General features: G+C 34.3%; 1 non-coding gene across 1 annotated transcript; it reads right to left on the bottom strand.

Moving 5' to 3' along the window:
- Positions 1-2,484: 2,484 nt before the first annotated feature.
- On the bottom strand, positions 2,485-2,591 carry LOC118620543. The gene has a single exon (XR_004957457.1). It is a non-coding gene; the product is annotated as a U6 spliceosomal RNA (small nuclear RNA).
- Between the last annotated feature and the right edge of the window lie 4,043 nt (positions 2,592-6,634).

Below are 6,634 nucleotides of genomic sequence, written 5' to 3' on the forward strand. Positions count from 1 at the left end.
AAAGTGACTGTTTTTGTTTGTTTTTCCTCCAGTCACTTTATTACTCATATTTTCAAGGAAAAAACTTTGAGAGAAACTTAATAAATAATAATAAATATGTCAAAGTGACATGTAACTTTTGACCCTCTCCTCCTTCAAAGAATAAAATGAATGAGGTAATTATAAAAAGACACCTTAATTTATTCTCTAATTTGAATAACCCACTGTGAGGGGGGGATACCTTAATAGTCATAGGTGGGAAAATGAGAGAAATCAGTCCTGCTAAAACCATCTTTTAAAATGTCAGAGCATTTTAATGAAAAGCCACCAATCCTCCATGCCAAATTCTTAAGGAAACTGTGGTGTACTAATCATTTCAAGATGAAATAATTTTATTCCTAAATAGTGTCTAAACTATAATAAATGCTCTCCCATTTTGCAGAGCATAGCACTGCACAAGTTTAAAAGGCAAGACATACTTTTAGTATCTGTACACTGTGGAGTAAATTTGAAAATAACATTTTTAATTATGTTTGACATCTAAGGTCCAGTGCCGTCATCCTGTAGGAAAGTAATATCTCTTTTGATATCCCTGGTGGTAGGGACTAAATTAGTTTCCATATTACTTATCTGCTGGCTAATCAGAATGGATGATACAACATTCTGCTTACCAACTGGGAAAAAAACATATGCAGGGAAGTAAGGCTGGTCTCAACTAATGTGATGAACTTAAATGAAAAATATAAACTCCTTCGGATATATTATCTTTAAGATTTAATTCAATGTAAAATTTGAAAATTTTAATTTAATTAATAATTGTACAGATTTTTAAAATTCCCAGTACATACCTTTGCTTTGACTTAAAACTAATAGAGTATATATATTTAAAATTTAATAAAATATTACATCATATATTACTTCTCAATCCATTTGGTTTGATCTCAGTTCAAGTTTTGAATTGGAGAAAGTTGATTTGCTATAAAAATGGCTAAAAATATATATATTTTTTATGTTTGTGTTTCATTGCAGGTATTAGAAAGGTATCATGTTTTATTGTTTTTTTTTTTTTTTGATAGTTTAATAGTCTTAACATCTCTTGACTCATCATATACATTAGAATTTATTTTTTTAATTTTTTAATATATTTTTTAATTAATTTATTTTTGTTACAGATGTTTCTCTTTTCCCCGTCATTGATTCCCCCCTTCTCCTCTCTCCCTGCCCTGTTCGCAACTTTACTGTCCATGTCCACTGTTCAGGCACACATGCATATAAGTTCTGTGGTCTTCCATCTACCCCCTCTTCTGGGGATTGTCAGTCTGTACCCCACTTCCATGTCTCTTGGACTACCCTACTCCTCAGACTTTTATGTTTATTATGTTTCACAAATAAGTGAGGTCATACGATACTTGTCTTTCTCTGTTTAGCTTGTTTCGCTTAGGATAATATTTTTTAGGTCCCTCCATGTCATCTCAAAGAATAAGAGATCTTTCTTTCTTACAGCTTCATAATACTCCACTGTGTATATGTCACACAACTTTCTTATCCATTTGTCTACTGATGGACATTTGGGCTGTTTCCAGATCTTAGCTATTGTAAATTGTGCTGCTATAAACATGGGGATACATATATTCTTTCTGATTGGTGTTTCAGGCTTCTTAGGGTATATTCCTAGAAGTGGGATCACTGGGTCAAATGGAAGTTCAATTTTTAATTTTTTGAGGTAACACCATAGTGTTTTTCATAGTGGCTGCCCCAGTCTGCATTCCCACCAGCAATGTACTAGAGTCCCCTTTTCTGTACACCCTCACTAACACTTGTTGTTTGATGATTTGTTGATGGTGGCCATTCTGACAGGTGTGAGGTGATACCTCATAGTTGTTTTAATTTGCATCTCTCTGATGATTAGTGATGTTGAGCATTTCTTCATATGTCTCTTGGCCATTTGTATGTCCTGTTTGGAGAGGTGTCTATTTAGGTTCTCTGCCCATTTTTTAATTGGGTTCTTCGTGTTTCTCTTCTTGAGTTGTATGAGCACTCTATATATTTGGAAATTAACCCCTTATTTGATGTATCATTGGCAATTATGCTATCTCATACAGTGGGTTCCCTTTCCATTTTGATGGTTGTTTCTTTTGCTCTGCAGAAGCTTTTAAGTTTGATGTACTCCATGTGTTCATTTTCTCCTTTGTTTTTGATGCCTTAGGTGATGTATCAGTAAAAATTTTGCTGCGTATGATATCTGAATTTTCTTCTAGTATTTTTATGGATTGATGAGTCACATTTAAGTCTTTTATCCATTTTGAGTTTATTCTTGTGTACAGTGTAAGTTGATGGTCTAATTTTATTTTTTTGCATGTAGCTGTCCAATTTTCCCAACACCATTTATTAAAGAGGCTGTCATTACTCCACTGTATGCTCTTGCCACCTTTGTCAAATATTAGTTGAGCATATTGTCTTGGGTCCATTTCTGGGTTCTCTATTCTGTTCCATTGATTCATCTGCAAAAATATGGAATGCTTCATGAATTTGCATGTCATCCTTGTTCAGGGGCCATGCTAATCTTCTCTATATTGTTCCAATTTTAGTATCTGTGCTGCTGAAAAGATCACACATATATTAGATTTAAAAGCATAATGTATGAAAACAGCTTCCTATAGAAATCATGACTTTCATTTCTTTTATGCTAGTGGAACTTTCTTAGAGACAAACCAACATGATTTTACGGTTTTTTTTTTGTGAAGAAAAAAAAAATTTCTACTTGAATATTCAGGAATTTTTTCAAATTACCTACATTATTTGGAAAATAAATTTACTGAGTACAGGTTTTTTACCATCTTGGTTAAATTTTTTTCTAGGTATTTTTTTATGCAGTTGTACATGGGATTGTTTACTTAGATATCATGACTGGCAGTTCATTATTGATGTGCAAAAATTGAATGTATTTCTGAATATTTTTATCCTGCTGGTTTACTAAATTTGTTTATCAGTTCTAGTAGTTTTCTGGTGGAATCTTTACATTTCTATGTGTACAGTATTATGTCATGTGCAAATAATGACAGTTTTACTTTTTTTTATTTCCAATTTAGATACCTTTTATTTCTTCTGGTCTGATTGTGTGGCTAAGACTTCCACTACTGTGTTGAATAAGAGTGGTGCAAGTGGACAACCCTGTCTTGTTCCTGATCTTAAGATAAATGTTTTTAGCTTTTTTCTATTTAGTATGATGTTAGCTATGGGTTTGTCATATGTGGCCTTTATTATGTTGAGGTATGCTTCCTCTATTTCCCGAATGCTGAGAATTTTTATCAAAAATGGGTGCTGGAATTTGTTAAATGTGTTTTTTCAGCATCTATTAATATGATCATATAATTTTTATTCTTTTTTAAAAATGTGGTGTATTGTGGTAATTGATTTGCAGATATTGTACCAACCTTGTATCCCAGGAATACATTTTAGTTGATCATGGGTATGGTCTTTTTTAATGTATTGCTGAATTCAGGTTGGTAATATTTTCTTGAGGATTTTTGCATCTATCTTCATCAGCCATATTGGCCTATAATTTTCTTTCTTTGTAGTGTCTTTATTTGATGAACTTTAGAGACTTTTTTTAATTGAGTTTTTTGAAATAGCTTTATAGATAGGTATTATTTCTTCTTTGAATGTTTTGTAAAATTTACCTGTGAAGCCATTTGATCCGGGACTTTTGTTTGTTGGAATTTTTTTTTTTTTTATTACTGCTATGATTCAGTTAGTTGTAAATTGTGTGTCCAGATTTTCTGTTTCTCCTTTTTTCTTTTTTAATCCTTACCCTAGGACATTTATTACATTTATCTTCAGATAGAACAGGAGGGAGAGGGGGGGAAGAAAGATAGAGAAACATCGATGGGTGAGAAACACATCGACTGGTTGCCACCCACACAACTCCAACCGGGGCTGGGGACAAACTGCAGCCAAGGTACATGACCCCAGCAGGAATCAAACTTAGTACTCTCCAGTCCACGGGCTGATGCTCTAACCGCTGAGCCAAACCTGCCAGGGCTTTTCTTTTTAATTCAGTTTTGGAAGATTGCATGTTTCTAGAAATTTATCTGTTTTCTCCAGATTGTCCATATTTTTGGCGTATAGTTGTTTGTAATATTTTTTTATAATCCTTTCTTTTCTATCTTTTTACTTTTTATTGTTGAAAGAATTACAGATGTCCCTGCTCCCCCCCCCCCCCCAATTGACCCCCTCCTCTCCACTCCCACTCCCCTCCTGCTTTCCCCCAAATAATGTCTGTGTCCATTTGTTGTGCATTTGTGCATATAAATTCTTTGGTTCATCTCTTTCCACCTGTAAGGAATCGGAGGCGCTGCTGAATAAAACAGAGAAGAGACTGGAGAGCCAATCAGCCGAATAAACAGGGATCAGGCTTTATTGGGTGCACTCCGGGCGGGTTCACAGACTCCGGGTGTCGAGTCCTAGAAGCCGAGCTCAATGTAGGGGCTCATGTCTTTTATATCTGCCTGTTGTAGCTGGAATTTGTCCCTTAGGATTTGGCCCTGCGGGGGCTATGCATGGAGCCTCTGGAATGTGAATTGATAAGAGCAAGATGGGAGTTAATCTACAAGCTCTAGGCAGGCCGTTCAGGGTGGGAGACAAGGCTGAGCAAGCAAGACAATGGTGGAGCACTTTGCCTGGCGCCAGTCCCCAGGCCATCGGACACCACCCTCCTAACCCCCATCTCTCGGAGGTTCCTTACTTTCATGACTCTGGATCTATTTTGATTAACGGCTTCTTTTGTTTATATGAATGAGATCATGGACTGATTCTTATAATCCTTTGTATTTCTGTGGTGTAAGTGTTATTTCTTTTCTTTAATTTCTAATTTTATTTTTTGGGTCCTCGTTCTTTGATTCTTGTTGAGTCTGGTCAAAGTTTTATCAGCCTTGCTTATCTTTTTGAAAAATCAACGTTTGCTTCCATTAATCTTGTATTGTTTATAAACCTTTTTTTTTTAAAATTTGTACTCTAATCTTTATCATTTGCTTTTTTCTCTACTCACTGACATCTAGCCTTTGATGTCAATGATAGTTACAATTTTTTAGTATAACTGTATTACTGTTGCTCTCTCTTATTATGCCCATCAATTTTTGCTTTATATATTTAGGTGCTCCTATGTTGGATGCATAAATATTTACAAAGTTTATATTTTCTTGTTGCACTTATCTCTTTATCTTTACATTGCACAATGTCATTTCTTGTTTTCTATTGTAGCCTTAGTTTTAAAGTATATTTCTGATGTAAATATTGCTACACCAGCTATTTATTTGTTTCCATTTGCATAAAATATCGTCTTCCATCCCTTTACTTTCAGTTTGTGTTTCTTTCAATCTAAAGTAGGTCTCCTATAGACAGAATATATATGGTTATTTGGGTCTTTTTTTTTTTTAAGAAGGCATGTTTGGTTTTTATTCTACAGTATGTAGCCTCAGAGTTTAGGTCTTGTTTTGTTATTCATTCAGCTACTTTATGTCATTTGGAGCATTTAATTCATTTATATTTAAAGTGATTATTGATAGGTACATATTATCACCATTATATTCTTTATAACTATGTTCTCCTTTTCTTTTTCTTCTAAGAAGTCTCTTTAACATTTCTTGTAATACTGGTTTGGTGGTAATAAACTTTTAAAACTTTTTCTTGTCTGAGAAAGACTTTATTTTTTCTTCACTCTTAAATGATAACCTTGCTGAGTAGAGTAGGCTTGGTTGCAATTTCTTGCTTTTCATCACTTGCAGTATTTTGTGCCAATCTCCTCTGGCCTGAGAAGTTTCTGTTGAGAAATTAGCTTACAGTCTTATGCGAGCTTTCTTGTAGATAACTGCTTTTCTCTTGCTGCTTTTAAAATTTTGTTTTTCTTAAGCTTTGGCACTTTAATTATGATGTGTTTTGGTTTGGGCCTCTTTGTGTTTATCTTGTTTGGGACTCACTGAACTTCCTGGACTTGTGTGCCTTTTCCTTCACCAAGTTAGGAAAATTTTAGTCATTATTATTATTTTTTAGATAGGTTTCCAGTCCCTTGCTTTCCCTCTCATTCTTGTGGTACCTCTATGCACTGAATATTGTGATACTTCATGTTGTGTCAGAGGTCCCTTAAATTATCCTTATTCTTAAAAATCTTTTTTTTTTTTTCCTGCTCTGATGGGTATTTTCTGCTACTTTGTCCTCTAAACCACTGATTTGATCCTTTGCTTTATCTAATCTCTTGTTGATTACTTCTAATGTATTTCTTATTTCAGATATTGTATTCTTCATTTCTGACTGGTTCTGTTTTATTGTTGTTATGTTTTTTAATGCTTGCTATCTCTTTGTTAAATTTCTTGCTAAGGTCATTGACCATTCTTATAACCATAGTTTTAAACTCTGTGTCTGGTAGATTGCTTGCTTGTATTTCATTCATTTATTTATTTTTTCTGGAGATTTTTCCTGTTCTTTTATTAGGATCATGGTTCTTCGTTTCTCCATTTTAACTGTCTCTCTGTATTTGTTTTTGTGTATTAGGTAGATTTGCTACTTCTCCCAATCTTGGTAGGGTGACCTTATGTAGTAGGTATCCTGTGGGACACAGTGGCACAGTCTCCTTGATCACCTGATTTGGGTGCTCCAGGAA

Source organism: Molossus molossus, unplaced genomic scaffold (assembly GCF_014108415.1).
Source record: "Molossus molossus isolate mMolMol1 unplaced genomic scaffold, mMolMol1.p scaffold_m16_p_7, whole genome shotgun sequence".
NCBI classification, from domain to species: Eukaryota; Metazoa; Chordata; class Mammalia; order Chiroptera; family Molossidae; genus Molossus; species Molossus molossus.